Source organism: Triturus cristatus, chromosome 9 (genome assembly GCF_964204655.1).
Source record: "Triturus cristatus chromosome 9, aTriCri1.1, whole genome shotgun sequence".
Classification (NCBI taxonomy): Eukaryota; Metazoa; Chordata; class Amphibia; order Caudata; family Salamandridae; genus Triturus; species Triturus cristatus.
This window is the reverse complement of record NC_140592.1, coordinates 444,812,425-444,826,825: the sequence shown is the minus strand read 5'-3', so window position 1 is coordinate 444,826,825 and position 14,401 is coordinate 444,812,425. Positions and strand designations below refer to the sequence as shown.

General features: G+C 43.7%; 1 protein-coding gene across 8 annotated transcripts in view; it reads left to right on the top strand.

Moving 5' to 3' along the window:
- Positions 1-14,401, top strand: part of LOC146798110 (cytochrome P450 2F3-like) — a 585,105-nt gene that overhangs the window by 547,515 nt on the left and 23,189 nt on the right. The gene's annotated exons all lie outside the window — the stretch shown is intronic.

Genomic DNA, 14,401 nt, shown 5'->3' with positions numbered 1-14,401 from the left:
GATAGATGCTCCTCCTATCGGCCCATTTCACTCCTCAACGCTGAGCCGAAAATTCTGGCCAAACTCCTGGCTACCCGTTTGATTAGGGTACTTGGCGATTTGGTCCACCCGGATCAATCTGGCTTTATCCCGCACCGAAATACAGCATTGAACCTTAGGCGTCTTCATAGCGTCATCGCCAGGGCGGGCACGCTGCGTGAACCGGCTGTTGTGGCATCTCTTGATGCCACGATGGCCTTTGACACGGTGGAGTGGGCATATTTATGGGCCGTGCTGGCCAAGTTTGGTTTCGGTCGCGGTTTTGTGAGTTGGGTTCGGTTGCTGTACGAGGGGCCACTAGCGAATGTGGTGGTGAATGGACGGGCATCTACTCCGTTTCAGCTTGGTAGGGGTACCCGGCAGGGCTGCCCCCTGTCGCCTCTGTTGTTCGCCCTCGCCCTTGAACCGTTGGCTGCGTGGATACGTTGGCACCCGGATATACGGGGCCTTCGGTGGTCGTCTGATCATGAGGACCGTATTTCGCTCTATGCCGATGATATCCTGCTGTATCTTGCCTCACCTAAGAAGTCACTTATAGTGGTCTGTGACGTACTCGCATCGTTCGGTAGGAACTCGGGGCTTGTGATTAATTGGGGCAAATCGTACTTGTACGTTCTTAGTGGCGAGGTCCCACCGATCCCTAGAACATGTTCGATACAGGTTGCCCAGCAGGGTTTTGTGTATTTGGGGATTTTTATATCCTTGGATCCTGCTGTGCGCTATGAGAGGAATCTGCTCCCCCCCTTGGCACGCTTGAGGCGAGATGTGGAAGGTTGGCGGAGGCTGCCGCTCTCCCTCGTTGGGCGTGCGGCCCTGTTTAAAATTATGTCTCTTCCCCGCTTCCTCTACGCTCTCCAGAACACCCTGGACTGGGTACCGGCCAAATACTTTCGGGAGGTCGAAGGCCTCCAAAGGACGTTGCTGTGGGATGGGCGGCCGCGAATAGCCATTTCAAAGTTGACGCTCCCATGGTACGATGGGGGCATCGCGCTCCCAGACATCCGACGGTACTATTGGGCCACGCAGCTGAGCGCGATCAACCATGGGTTTTATGGCCCTGCCCTCAGCCCTGGGTATGCCATGGATAGGTGGCTGCTGCGCGGCGGCAACTACTACAGGGCGTTGTATTCGCGGTCCTTAGACTCGTCCCTCACGGGGCCCACAGGTGTGGCGGTGCGCGTATGGAAGATGGCGACTGACTCGTTGGGCTGGAAGGATAGGCTAACCCTCGCTACCCCATTGTTTGAATCGGAAAGATTGGGAAGACTCTGGCACACGAAGGGCTTTGATAAGTGGGATCTGATAGGTATATCCAAGGTGGGAGATGTACTGCATAAGGGGAGGGTGAAGTCTTTCGAGGAGTTGCAGACTGAGTTTGAGTTAGGGCCCTCAGAGTATTTCAGGTATATCCAGCTGCGTCACGCCCTCCGATCAGTCCTTGTTGAGGGTGAGAAGGTGCCGGAGGCCTCTCCCCTTGAGGACCGAGTCCTTGATGGTCATATGCCCGAGAGCACGATCTCGCTCATATATAAGAAGTTGATAAACGTCCGGGCAGACTTGCTATTGGGGCTGAGAGAACAGTGGACCAGGGATGGTCTTGAGTTGGATAATGAGGACTGGCAGTCAGCGGTTTCTTCGCCTAAGGAGGTTGCGATCCCGTCGCGTCTGAGGCTGGTGCAGCTTAAAATACTGCACCGGGTGTATGTGACGGGGCCAAGGCTGGTCCGCATGGGATTCTCGGAGGACGGCCTGTGCAGAAGGGGATGTGGTATGGTGGGCACTTTCCTGCACATCATTTGGGAATGTGGTGTCATTGTGGAGTTCTGGAGGAGAGTCCATGCAGTTATGGGGGAGGTGACGGGCATTGTGGTACAGCCGGAGGCGCGGTGCTGCCTCCTGAACGTCTGGGGGCCCACTGACCTCAATGAGGCGCAGACCTAATGGGTGACTCTGGGTAACATGGTAGCAAAAAGGGATATCGCGCGGCTATGGGGCTCCTCGGGACCCCCTACACTGACCGCGTGGAAGGAAAACATGGATTGGAGCATGTTTAGGGAGAAGACGGTCTACTGCTCTAGAGGTCGCCCCCGGAAGTGGCATGCCCTCTGGGGGCGGTGGAACCAATACAGGGGGGGAATATGTCTTGCCCCCGACCTGGAACCTCCCGAGGAACAGCTTTCCCCCCGACCTACTTTCCAGCACAGCTAGGTTTTAGTAACTGTTCTGGGCCTCTGCTGTTCCCCTTCTTCCTCCGTACACAGTCTTGTACTTAGTAGACGAGTGGGGTCCGGTCTCCCCTGGGGGCCTCCGCCATGGGCTCACAATGTCCTTGCCTTGCTGGGGTTTGTTGTTAGTTTTTTCTGTGTTATTTAAAATTGAACCTTTTGCATTATTCTTTGAACTGCACTGGGGACACATCACTGTATCTAACTTGTAATGCTGCCGAACCTTCGGGCTGTCGGCTGAATAGCTGTGTCCTGAATTTTGAAATAAAGGTTTTCAAAAAAAAAAAAAAAAAAAAAAAAAAGTTCTCCAAAGGCTTTTTCGGTGCAATGGATGCCACTTGCTAATTTGCACACATTGGCGGCTTACCCAGGCTTGCGCATCACACCTGATTCAAGGTCATGTGGAACTGCCCTTGCTCAAGCCAGTAAGTATGCTTCTGCTATGTCACCGGGTTGTCATGCCTTTAGCGTTTTCTCATCCTACCTGGTTGTGGCTGCCTTTAGCGTTGATTTCCTTTTTGTTGTACCTAGTTGTGACTGCCTTTAGCATTTCTGCTTTGTATCAATGATGGTTCCGTGTTAGACTGTGGTGCAATATCACTTCTTTCAGCCTTACCAGTGGGTGTCTGGCGGATTTTCAAAGATACTCCTCTGCAGGGCCTTCAACTTCTTTGAGGGCCATATATGGGCTGGTAAGGGGCTTCAAATCCACACCCGCCAACCTCAAACTGCTTCTCATCTAAGAGGCAGATGTGGCACACATGAGCAGTTTTCTGTAGCATTGCAAACTCTAAGGGAGACTTTTCTTGTTACTTCGGGGCACAGATCCTGCACTCGTCGCCAGTCATAGTGTCCTCCTTAGCTGGGGAGCATGCAAAATGAACACACCACTTCCAGAGCTCATTACAGAAGTCTTGATTCATCAGCGTACAGCATTCAACTGAGCTTCTCATTGTCTCCTAACAGTTAATAACCACACCTTAACACCTCCCAAAATGATTACGTAATCCCCTCATTGCGTCCCCCTAGAACCACAAGGTCCTGGCGCTCACAGTCATTAGACATCACAGCCAATCAAACCATCTCAAATGTTTGAAAAAATCAAAACATCGATGTTTTAAATATTTGTGCTGATCAAAACTGCTGAATAAGCATGGTTTTTAAAGTCACAAACATGTCAAAAGATTTAATTGGGGCATATGTTCACTATAAAAAATAATCTTTTCACATCAATAATTAAATATGTGCCTGCAAATAAGTCACCATCCATACAACACAAAGTACATTTAGCTTCAATTGTTTGCCACCCGTAGGCATCCCAACATCCTCCAGTACATGGACACACATTAAGAATTGTGCATATCAGAGATTACTAGCACTGCAATATTCTGAACAGTTTATAGATTGCACATCAGGCGTCATACCATTATGAGCTTCACTGCCTCTGTGTAGAGGTGAAAACTGTTTGTATGCACCAGCACTGCGTAAATCACCTCTTTTAAACCAATATTTCCCTAAAATATTGATTCATTTTCAGAGAGTGCAGCTTTGAAACACTGAACAAGGTTTGCCTCCTTCCATTTCTGATCTGTGCTGTCTAAAGTAATGCACTAACTCTGAGTGATATTGGGTTAAGTTAATTGACTTTATGGACTGCAGGTGCTTGGCTCTATGCTGAGGCAATGGAGCCCATCATGATACTGCCCTCTGGGCTGTATCCTGATAAAGGCACAGTCAGTGGTTAATTTGAGTTGGTGGTTGTCGGTAGGGCCCGCAGGCACACATTTTTGGGGACTGACACTTATTTGACTTTGATCCAGACCAAAGGAGGAAAAAACTCACAAGGGAGAAAGAATGAGAAAAAGAAGGACAGAAAAACTTGACAAAGGGAGAAAGCAGGAATCTGCAAGAGTGAGATAAATGGGCAGGGAGTGTCTCATGGTGGATAGAAGTGGCATGAGATGGCATAAAGACAACATAGCCTTGGTATTCTGCACCCAGCTCTTCGATAGTAAAGTCTGTGGACTTTTGAGCGAAACTTTGAGGCCCACACTTATGCTTTTTCAAATTAAGCATTAGGTAGAGTCAGCATAGACCTGAGCACTTGCTCCTTTTGTTTGTGTGTGAGGCGTCAAAAGTTCATGCAAGTAACTTGGAATTTCTCTGAGTTAATGCATGAGTTTTAGGTAGAACAAGTCAGAAATGGTGAGCAGAGATTGCAGCTCTCTGTTTCCGACTTGTTCTATCTAACGTTCATGCATTAGCTCAGGGAAATTCCAAGTTACATGTATGAAATGTACATGGCCTAGACACAAAGGAACAGCTCTTCTGCTCGGCGCTGAGCCAGTACACCTGATCATGACACAGCTCCAGGTGCTGGAGATGTTCAAGAATACAGGAAGCAGGGAGGAGATGTGGCCTAGTGGCTAGAACTGCACATCTTGGAACTGAGGAACCAAGCTCCAATCCTGGTATCAGTTCAAAATAATGTGGTTATGAAAAATTACACTATCTCCCCTCACTTGCTTTAAAAATTGTGAAACTTAAATCACTTCTCTTGTAAATGTGCTCGCGCCACATTTCCGCTAACTGCATTAAAAAAATAATAATAATGCAGCAGTCTCTTAGTACATGGCATTGGTATAGGATGCATCAGTAATGGGCATATTTACAAGAGATTACACATTTGAAAGGGGCTTTCTTTCTCACTGTTGCCATCTGAGGCCCCAACAATGTCATTGGTGAAAATTACCTCCAGATATCAAGCAGTATCAAAATGGTTAGGTAGAGATCCTAATGAAAGTGCCCATTCTACTAAAGGTCCACCAATCGACACACGGCCCAGGAAGAGGCTGTTTAGTTTACTAGCTTTTAACAGAATAAGTTATATGACATTCAATATATATAGACACAAACAGCCTTATGCATCAACCCAAAATCCAGTCGGTAAAATACCGATTCGGTAATAGCTCCCGGTATTAAGGAAAAATACCCAATCCCAATGCATCAACCCAAAAGCAGAAATCGCTATTTAAGGAATCCTTAAATAGCGATTCTTTAAATAGGGATTCCTTAAATACCGATTCCTTAAATAGCGATTGCATATAAGGAATCCCAAAGTGAGATTCCTTAAATGCAATGCATCAAAGTTAAAAAATTAGCGATTTCGCTAATAGGGGGTGCAAATTACCATGAAGATGAACTGCATGGTAATTTGCAAAAACTTTGAAAAATGCACTTTTGTGCATTTTTCAAAGTTTCATGTTGCGCACACACATGCCCTTAGAGCATGTGTGTGTGCAACATATGTGCACATATCATTTTCAGGGGTGCAACAGGGTGTCCTTTTGACACCCTGGCACCCTTGAAAGTGCTCTCGCTATTAGCGATTCGGTAATACCGAATCGCTAATACAGACTGGCTTTACATTCATTCCTATGGGCCTCCAAGCCCATAGGAATGAATGGGTAGGTATTCCTTATTACCGATTCGGTATTACCGAATCGGTAATAAGGAATATTAAGGAATCGCTATTTGAATAGCGATTCCTACATGCATAGCCTTTTGCTATTCCTTATTAGCGATTCCTTATTTTTCGCTAATAAGGAATCGCAAATGGCATTGTTGATGCATAGGCCCCAAAGTAAGTTACCAAGTTCATGGAGACAAAAGACTCACTTGACCATTTCTGTATTTGCAGCACCATGTTAAAGGTTTCAAGACTGTGTGAAAAAACAGAGTGGCATATTAGCAAGGGCTGGCGATTTAATTATCGCCGCTTTAGCATCTGTTTTTGGGCAAAAAACGGCAATAATTATATCGCAATATCATCAAGGACACTCTAGTGCATTTTCCTTGATGTAGAACCCGTTTTTTCACAGCCTCGCCTTGCATCGCTAATGAGATGCAAAGAATGCGTGGCTGTGAAAACAACACATGTTAATATCGTGAATTGACGTCTGTTTAACGTCTGTTAAATTCCTGACTAAGGCATACTTTTAATGGGAGATGGATTATGCTGATAGGACCACAGGGTCGTATCAGCAATGTTATCGCTGTTTTCAATGGAACATCGCTGGAAAACCAGCGATGTTCCATTGAAAACACCGCTATCACTGAAATATTATCACCACATAGCTATGCATTGTAAATATACCGTTATCATGGCGATAATATTCAGCGATAGCCGGCGATAATATTTCTATCGCTATTTACGGTCAGCGATAAATATCGCTGGCCGTTGATAATATGCCCCAGAGTTTTCTACATACTTATTTTCTGCATTGTGAAGCTTGCACATGCCCTCCCTTTTCCCACTTACCCAAGGTATGGTTCTCCGTTGTCTTCGTCAAGGCCAAGTTGTAATCGGAACACTTGCCAAGGGCACTAGAGAATCTTAGGTGTCACACTATTGTGCAGGGAAAATAGACCTGATATCAAAAAAGCATATTTTTTCGATATGCATTGCTCTCTTGGGGCCTGATTTCTGGTTTTACAGATGGGAATTTACCCTGCGGGAGTAATTCTTCCACCGCCCTGAGGGGGTATTGATCCAGCGGGTTACCAACCTCAGGTACTCAACTACCATACACTCACCTAGGCCCATAAACTCCCACACATTCACATAGGCTAGTAAATCCCGCTGGGGAGTCAATTTTATGATTACTCTAGATTAGTTACCTGCTAATTTAACTAATCTTTCACTGATCATAAAGTTCTTTCCTCTGGTCAATGGATCTTTTAGTTGGAACTAGTTGATGGTGAAATGACATAGATCTAATTTCTTTCTGGTTTGAAAATAATCACAGACTCGGGAAAGTTTAAAATGTTTATCTGGTTATTTTCACGAGAGCAAATTCATAAACAGTAAGAACTCCGTTTATCCATGGAAAAAAGACAAATTACTCAATTAGGTAATTCTTCTATTCAAACATTATTACCAACAATGACAGTACCTGGAGAGTAGAGGAAAAAGAGAGAGCAGTACAATGACATACTACACAGAAATATATTTACCAAGAATAGTGTGGAAACCAACCCCTGGCCAAGGAGCTGAGAAGGTGCCCTGGGACAGATCAGGTGACAAAGCTTCAGGACAGGTTACCGGACAGGTTAGGTGACCTCTTCTAGATACGACGCCTGCATATTACCCCTCTCTGACACTATCCTCCTCCTCAATTCTTCCACGATCTTCTTCTAATTCTGATTAAGTTTAGGATCTAAGTTATGCAATTCGATTCTTCTTCAGCATTTGTTCAGCTCTCGGACAGCATCCCGATCTCTCAGCATCTCAGCAACACGAGCATATCTAACTAACTAAACTACCTCAATAATACTTTCCTAATGGTATGTACCACCCCTAAAGGTTTCAAATTTATGAAACTCCTAATTCTGATTGGACGAGTAAGGGAGGATGATCATCACACCATGCTAAGTTTTAAAAATGTTCCCTAGTTCGTTGTTTAGTGTTCCCGCTCCTTAATGTATTTTCCCAAGCTTTATTTCCCACCCGCATTTCACATCTTTGTCAATAAAAAGAATACATATAACAGTTGTCTTGATCATCCTGCAGGATGTCCTTCACTTTCCCAGGACATGTTGCGGCCTTGGACGGGATCCAAGCACAACCTCCTGGCTTCTGGCTGGTTGTTACTGTGCCAGCGTGAGGAGTCACGTGTAGTATAGACTTTAGCATCGCTCAGGGGCCCAAATACGAACTAATAAACAGGTCAAAAAGAAACATGTTAAAATCAAAACAAAATGATTTCACTGTATACCACCTATCTCTACTCTAATCTAAGGGTGGACGGAATTTGCGAAATTGCCTTTCGCAAAATTTCGCAAAACGGCAAAAAATGTCAGCGAACACGCGAAATTTCGCGTGCTCGCAGAGATTTTGGGCTGATTAATGCATTACTGAATTTGACCTTCAACTCAGGCACCTGCTTTATTTATATCTGTAAGTGCTTCCTGTTGAGGTATAATGTTTGTGACAGGAGCATCGTGTCAGAAGGAATCCTGCCCTGCATATTTATCAAAGAAGATGCCACTGTTTTGTGCAATACCTCTACTCAACTGGAGTACTTTCTACTGGCTAATCAGTAAGTGCTACCTCGGTGGGTAAATGTATAGTGCTTTTCCTACACTACAGCTGCGTAAAGAGCCAGAAGAGTTGTCTCCAGCGACCATGTGTGTCTGTAACTTTTGCCACCGCGCCAATGGGCGCCGGGGTCCCTTGAGTGAGCTGTCCATCATAGTGGGGAAAGGGCGGGAAGACGTTGCACACCGCTGGTGTGTGGGCTGGGGCCAAACGGCGGGGCTTCTATGCAGTTCACATGCCTCTTGTTTATAAAGGGTCAGAGACCGACCAGAGAAGCAGATGAGGAGACAGAACCTCCTGGTGTCAGGAACTACACGGGGATTGCGCTCGAGAAACTCATGGATGCACAGACCTCCATCAAGGATTACAGCCAATTGTTGACGGTAGATATGGGGAGAAAGCACACCTGCCTAGCCTCCACTGTGCTCACGAATCTTTTGTGCTGATTAATGCGTTACTGAATTTGACCTTCAACTTGGGCACCTGCTTTATTTAAATCTGTAAGTGCTTCCTGTTGAGGTTTAAAATGACAGGAGCATCATGCCAGAATGAATCCTGCCCTGCATATTTCCGTTCCGCCGCGGATCACGGAAGTTTCGACATTTTCGCATTCCGCGCTGAACGTGAAAATGCCAAAATTTTCGCGAGCGGAATGGAAATTGTCGCCCAGCCTTACTCTAATCCCATTTACTTGTTATAGGTCTCCCTGCATTAGCATTTAGTAAACAGCATGTTTTAGTTTCGGCAAGGCAGATGCTTAGCATTTGAGTTTCCAAGAGGCCATTTCAGAAGCAAGTGCGCGAAGCAGAAAATTCCCTCCAACCAAATTCTCATCATACTGTTTAGATGCAGTTGTCGCATGCGCAATACAGTTTCCCGCGTTGGCATCCATTTTAAGTTTCACTCAAGTTACTTTTTAGTAAAACACATATGCAAGCATCATTCTATCTAGAATATGGAATGTGGTGTACGTTAGTTTACACAAAACATAATAAATACAGTGTTACACGTTATATGAGAGGATCGCATCCGAGCAAGTCTCTTTTATACGAGTCCTTGCTCCTTCAATCCTCTCTCTGATGGTATTTTATGCCATCATAAAATTACCCATCACCCAATCAGATGCCAACTTTAGCACATCTCAATTCCCCTTTCTATATTTGCTTTTCCTTCCTTATTATTGCCTTGTAAACTTTTCATCCTTTTGTACAGTTCGCCTTTCATTTTGTTGAACTGGATTTCTTCATGCTTTCTTTTTTTTCCCTTTTCGTTCACTACATATCTCTTTCTTTTTCTACAACATTTGCACCATATCATTATTGCTAAAACTAATACTGTTATTCCCAATATGGGTATTGTTAATTGAAATATAATACTCTTGCCTATATTAGTAAACCAAATCCCTATTGAAGTAATACTATTTGTTAATATCTTCCATACACTGTCAACTTCCAGTGGTTTTAGATCTTCCTCCAGTTTAGAAATATTTTTAATGTACCCTCTAATTTCGACACTTTTGTCAGGAATATAAGTGCAACAATGTTGCGCTTACAGCATTTTACAGACTCCGCCTTCCTTTGCCAATAATATATCAAGAGGAAGTCGATTTGTAAAACCATTGACCTTATTGCAACCATTTCAGTATTGATCATTAAGAAACCTCCAGCAGTATCCATCGATAGACAATCAACCACTGTTGATAAATGGCAAATTGTTTGTGAGTTTAAAATGACTCCCACTGAAGGTATCAATGCACTAAATATGTCACCTACTATTTCTGAAAAAGTAGCTCTTTTTATGCGTGTTAGTTCCTTTGTGTTTTCATTGCTTCCAGTGATTCTTTCTACATGATAGACTTTAGGGAATACTATTTCAAAATAGCAACTCCCATACCAATGTGCAAGCAGCCTAAAATAGGCTTTATTACCACACATATAATAGACTCCAGGGAAAACTGGATCTGTTCCACCTTTTAGTCTCCATCCCCCAATTACTAAGAAATTATGTTCACATTCACTGGAACCAATAAATACATTGTTATAGTCAGTTTTTACTCTATGGAGACAGATTTTCCCTTTCTTTTCAAAATCTAAAGACATCGCAGCATGAGTCTTGCCAGGAGTATAAATCTCCTCTTTCTCAGCCCATTGAGGAATCTGAGGTTTCTTTTCAGAAACTTTTCTTTTGAATTTGTGTCTCCTTTGCTTAACTAAATTCAAAAATACCTTTTCTTCTTTGTGTAATGAACATGTTAAATTACTGTTGTGTGCTTCTGCTATATCTATTGTTTTCATGGTTAAGAAATATTCACCCATAAACTGTGCGTCTTTAGTACTAAGAACTGGATTCATACTCTTTCGAATAGGAACCTCTGAAAAACATCACATCTACGTTAGAATAATAATACAGTAATTTTCCTGTTCTATAAAATAAACTTGATAATATACTACATGAAATACCATATGTTAATGGTAAATGGTGGTAAGTAACACCTTCTGCTACTGATGCTGGTAATTTCATACACACATAACAATCACTAACCTTCATAGTATCTACATACTGTACTAATAATTTTGTGAATACTTTTAAAGCTGTGTCATTATTTGTCACAGTGTGATGTAAGTCTAACTCATCTGGTGCTTCTAATGCTACTCTATCTCCTTTGATGTTAGCTACCTTTTCATTTTGTTTTTGTCTTCCCGCAACCCTATCATCAGACATTTTGGACTAAGAAGATTTCTCTTCTTTTTTCTTTGCTTTTGTGAATCTTATGTTTTAGACTTCAAGAGGGTCTCACTTTTCCTTCGTCAATCTGCTCTACAATTAATTCTTCATCACTTTCTTTCGAATTCTTCAAGAATCACATAGGTCCATTCAGGACCTTCAAACTTATTGTTCAAAATTCGTAGTCTTTGGCTTCTTCGCCTAGGTTTCTCAGTCAATTGCCCAGATTGACTAGTGACTTCATTTACTTGTTCATGTTCTTCACTTATTGTTCTTAAGCGATATTTTAACCTTTTAACACCACCTGGCCAATTATCACCTTTTCTGACCTTTTTGCTTGTACTGCACTTTCACTTTCCTCGTCTCTTTCAAGTATTCATTTATTTTCGTTATGTTGTGGCACAATTTGATTATCTTCGTCTTCAGCCTGTACATGTTCTTCTTCCTCTATTTGGCCTTTTTCAGATCGTATTTTGTCTTGTTCTCCTTCTTCCTGAACTTGTTCTTCTTTTTCTAACTGGTCCTGCTCAGGTCTTACTGCACTTTGGTTTTCTGCAGCCTGGACGTGTTCTTCTAGACCCATCTGTCCCTCCTCAGATTCGTGAATGTATTGGTTCAGCTCTGGCTGAGTATATTGTTCTTTCCTTGTCTGATCCTGCTCAGGGTCTCCAACAGTTTCATTCACCCTTTCCCGAGCTTGTTCTTCTTCACCTGTCTAGTCCTCTCTAATTTCCTGTCTTTCTAGTCTGGCCCTGCTTCTTGTTTTAACAATCACCTCGGGTATGTCAACCACTGGTATCCAGTCTTCCTGACTTGTACTTGGTTGTTCTTGGTCAGCTACGTCAGGATCTGTTATTCTAGATCCTTCAGCTGCACAACCTTCAGCAGCCCCAACTGCATGAGTTAATTGAGGTCCCTCTTCGTCAGGAGCTGGTACTCTTTTGGTATGGCTGGCATGTATCCAGTTAGGTATACCTGTACATTTCACTGCTGTTGTTGTAACCAGTATAACCTGATGTGGCTTATCCCACCTGGGTGCTAGGCACGACTCTTGAGTGTGATTCTTCACCACCACCCAGTCGCCGGGATTCAGATCATGTGTTTGATTCGGCTTTCTGGCAACTGCATCTTCTCCACCCTGATGAGAGATAGAACGCACTAGGTCAGCCAATCCTTTGCAATAGCCTAATACCAAATCATCAGTTATATTCAACAGTTTGCGTCCTGGTATAAATGCTTGTCTCATTGCTCTTCCCATGATAATTTCATGAGGACACAATCCTGTGTTTCTGTCAGGAATACTTCTGAGTACCATCAGAACAAGAGGTAAGGCATCTGGCCATTCCAATGAGGTGGATGCACACACTTTTGCCAGTCTAGATTTTATTGTGCCATTCATTTGTTGTACCATTACAGACACCTCTGGGTGATATGCACAGTGCAGTTTCTGTTCAATTTTAAATGCTTCACAGATTAATCAAATTATTTATTTGTTAAACTGAGATCCTCTATCTGATTCCAAAGTTACTGTTAAACCAAATTGTGACATTAGCTCCCTCAACAGCAGTTTGGCAACTGCCATGCTGTCATTTCTCCTAGTTGGGTATGCCTCCACCCACCGGGAAAACAAGCAAACAATAACAAGAACATACTTCAGTCCTCTGCAAGCTAGTAATTGGATAAAGTCTACTTGCAACCTCACAAATGGTCCTTCTGCTTTCCAATCTTTCCCCAACTGACCACTGTCTTCCTCCCTGGATTTATTTGTTGACATGTTAAACATCTCTCGCAAAGGCTCTCCGCGCCAGCCCTAAATCTCGGATTATACCAATCCTGTCTAAAGAGCCTGATCATGGCGTCCCTGCCTACGTGTGTGTCTCCATGATACATTCTGGCCATTTGTGAAAGTAAACAATCTGGCATCACTGCTCTGCCATCTGGATAAATCCACACGTCATCCTCTGTTCTTCTCTGACATCCTACTTTTATCCACTCCTCCTTTTCACCCCTTTCCACCTCATCCTGCAGTTGTCTTACTTCCTCCCATGTTTCTATTCCTGAGAGTAGCATAAGTTGGCAGCTGATTCCACTTGTTTCAATTTTCTTGTGTACTGCCAATTTATTTCTGGCACAGTATTGGGCAACCTGGTCAGCGTATCGATTACCAGCTACCACATAGTCATCTCCTGACTGAAGTGCAGCACAATTGACCACTGCCATTGCTTTTGGCAATTGGATTGCTTCTAGCAATTCTTTCACAAATGTCCCATTCTTAATAGGGGATCCTGAAAAAGTCATGGAATCCTTCTGCATCCAGAGCTGGTCAATATTATGCACAACCCCATACCCATACTGGCTATCTGTAAAAATGGTTAATTTCCAATTTTTCACAAATTTGCAAGCTTTAATCAGAGCTATCAATTCGGCTACTTGTGCATATTTGACTCCTGGTAAATAGGATGCTTCAACTATTCCAGCCAATGTGCATACTGCATAAGCAGCACTTAATCCTCCTTCCTCATGCCTCATGCATGAGCCATCTTCAAAGAGCTCATGCTCAGATTCTTTCAGGGGCTCTTCCTGTATGTCTGGACCAGGTTTAGTGCATAATTCAGTCACATCCAAACAGTCATGCTCAACCTCATCTCTTACTTCCTCTCCATATACATCTGGCAATAGTGTAGCAGGGTTTAGCGTAGTACACCTGACCACTGTCACATTTTCAGCACCCAAAATGATTCTTTCGTGCTTAGTCATTCGACTAGGAGTGAGGTACTGTGTTTGTGTTCTTGTTAAAAGAATCTCAACTGAATGTGGAATATACACCTTCACAGGAGGTCCCATCACCATTGACTCACTTTGTTCCAGACTCATACAGCTGGCAGTTACTGCTTTCAAATAAGGGTGGGCGTAGTTCGCGAAGTAGCACTTCGCGAAGCTACGCAAAGTGAAGTTCGCACTATGCGAGCTACGCGTAGCACTTTGCGAACTGCGTAGTAACATGTTCGCACTGTGCAAGATGTTGTTTTCAATGATTGCACAGTGCGGACAAGCAACCGGCACTGTGCAATCATTGAAAATGGCATCTTGCACAGTGCGAGCTGTAGTTTTCTGCTGCTCGAGTAGATTTTTACTCGAGCTTCAGCTTTCTCAACGCGAACTGGTAGTTTCTCATCGCGAGCGGTCGCGAGCATACGCGACCACTCGCAATGAGAAACCTGACCTCCTCGCATTGGGAATCTCGCCGGGAGGTTTATTTTCCATGCTCACGATCGCCAACTTGCAGTTGCTGATCGCGAACAAGGAAAAAGTC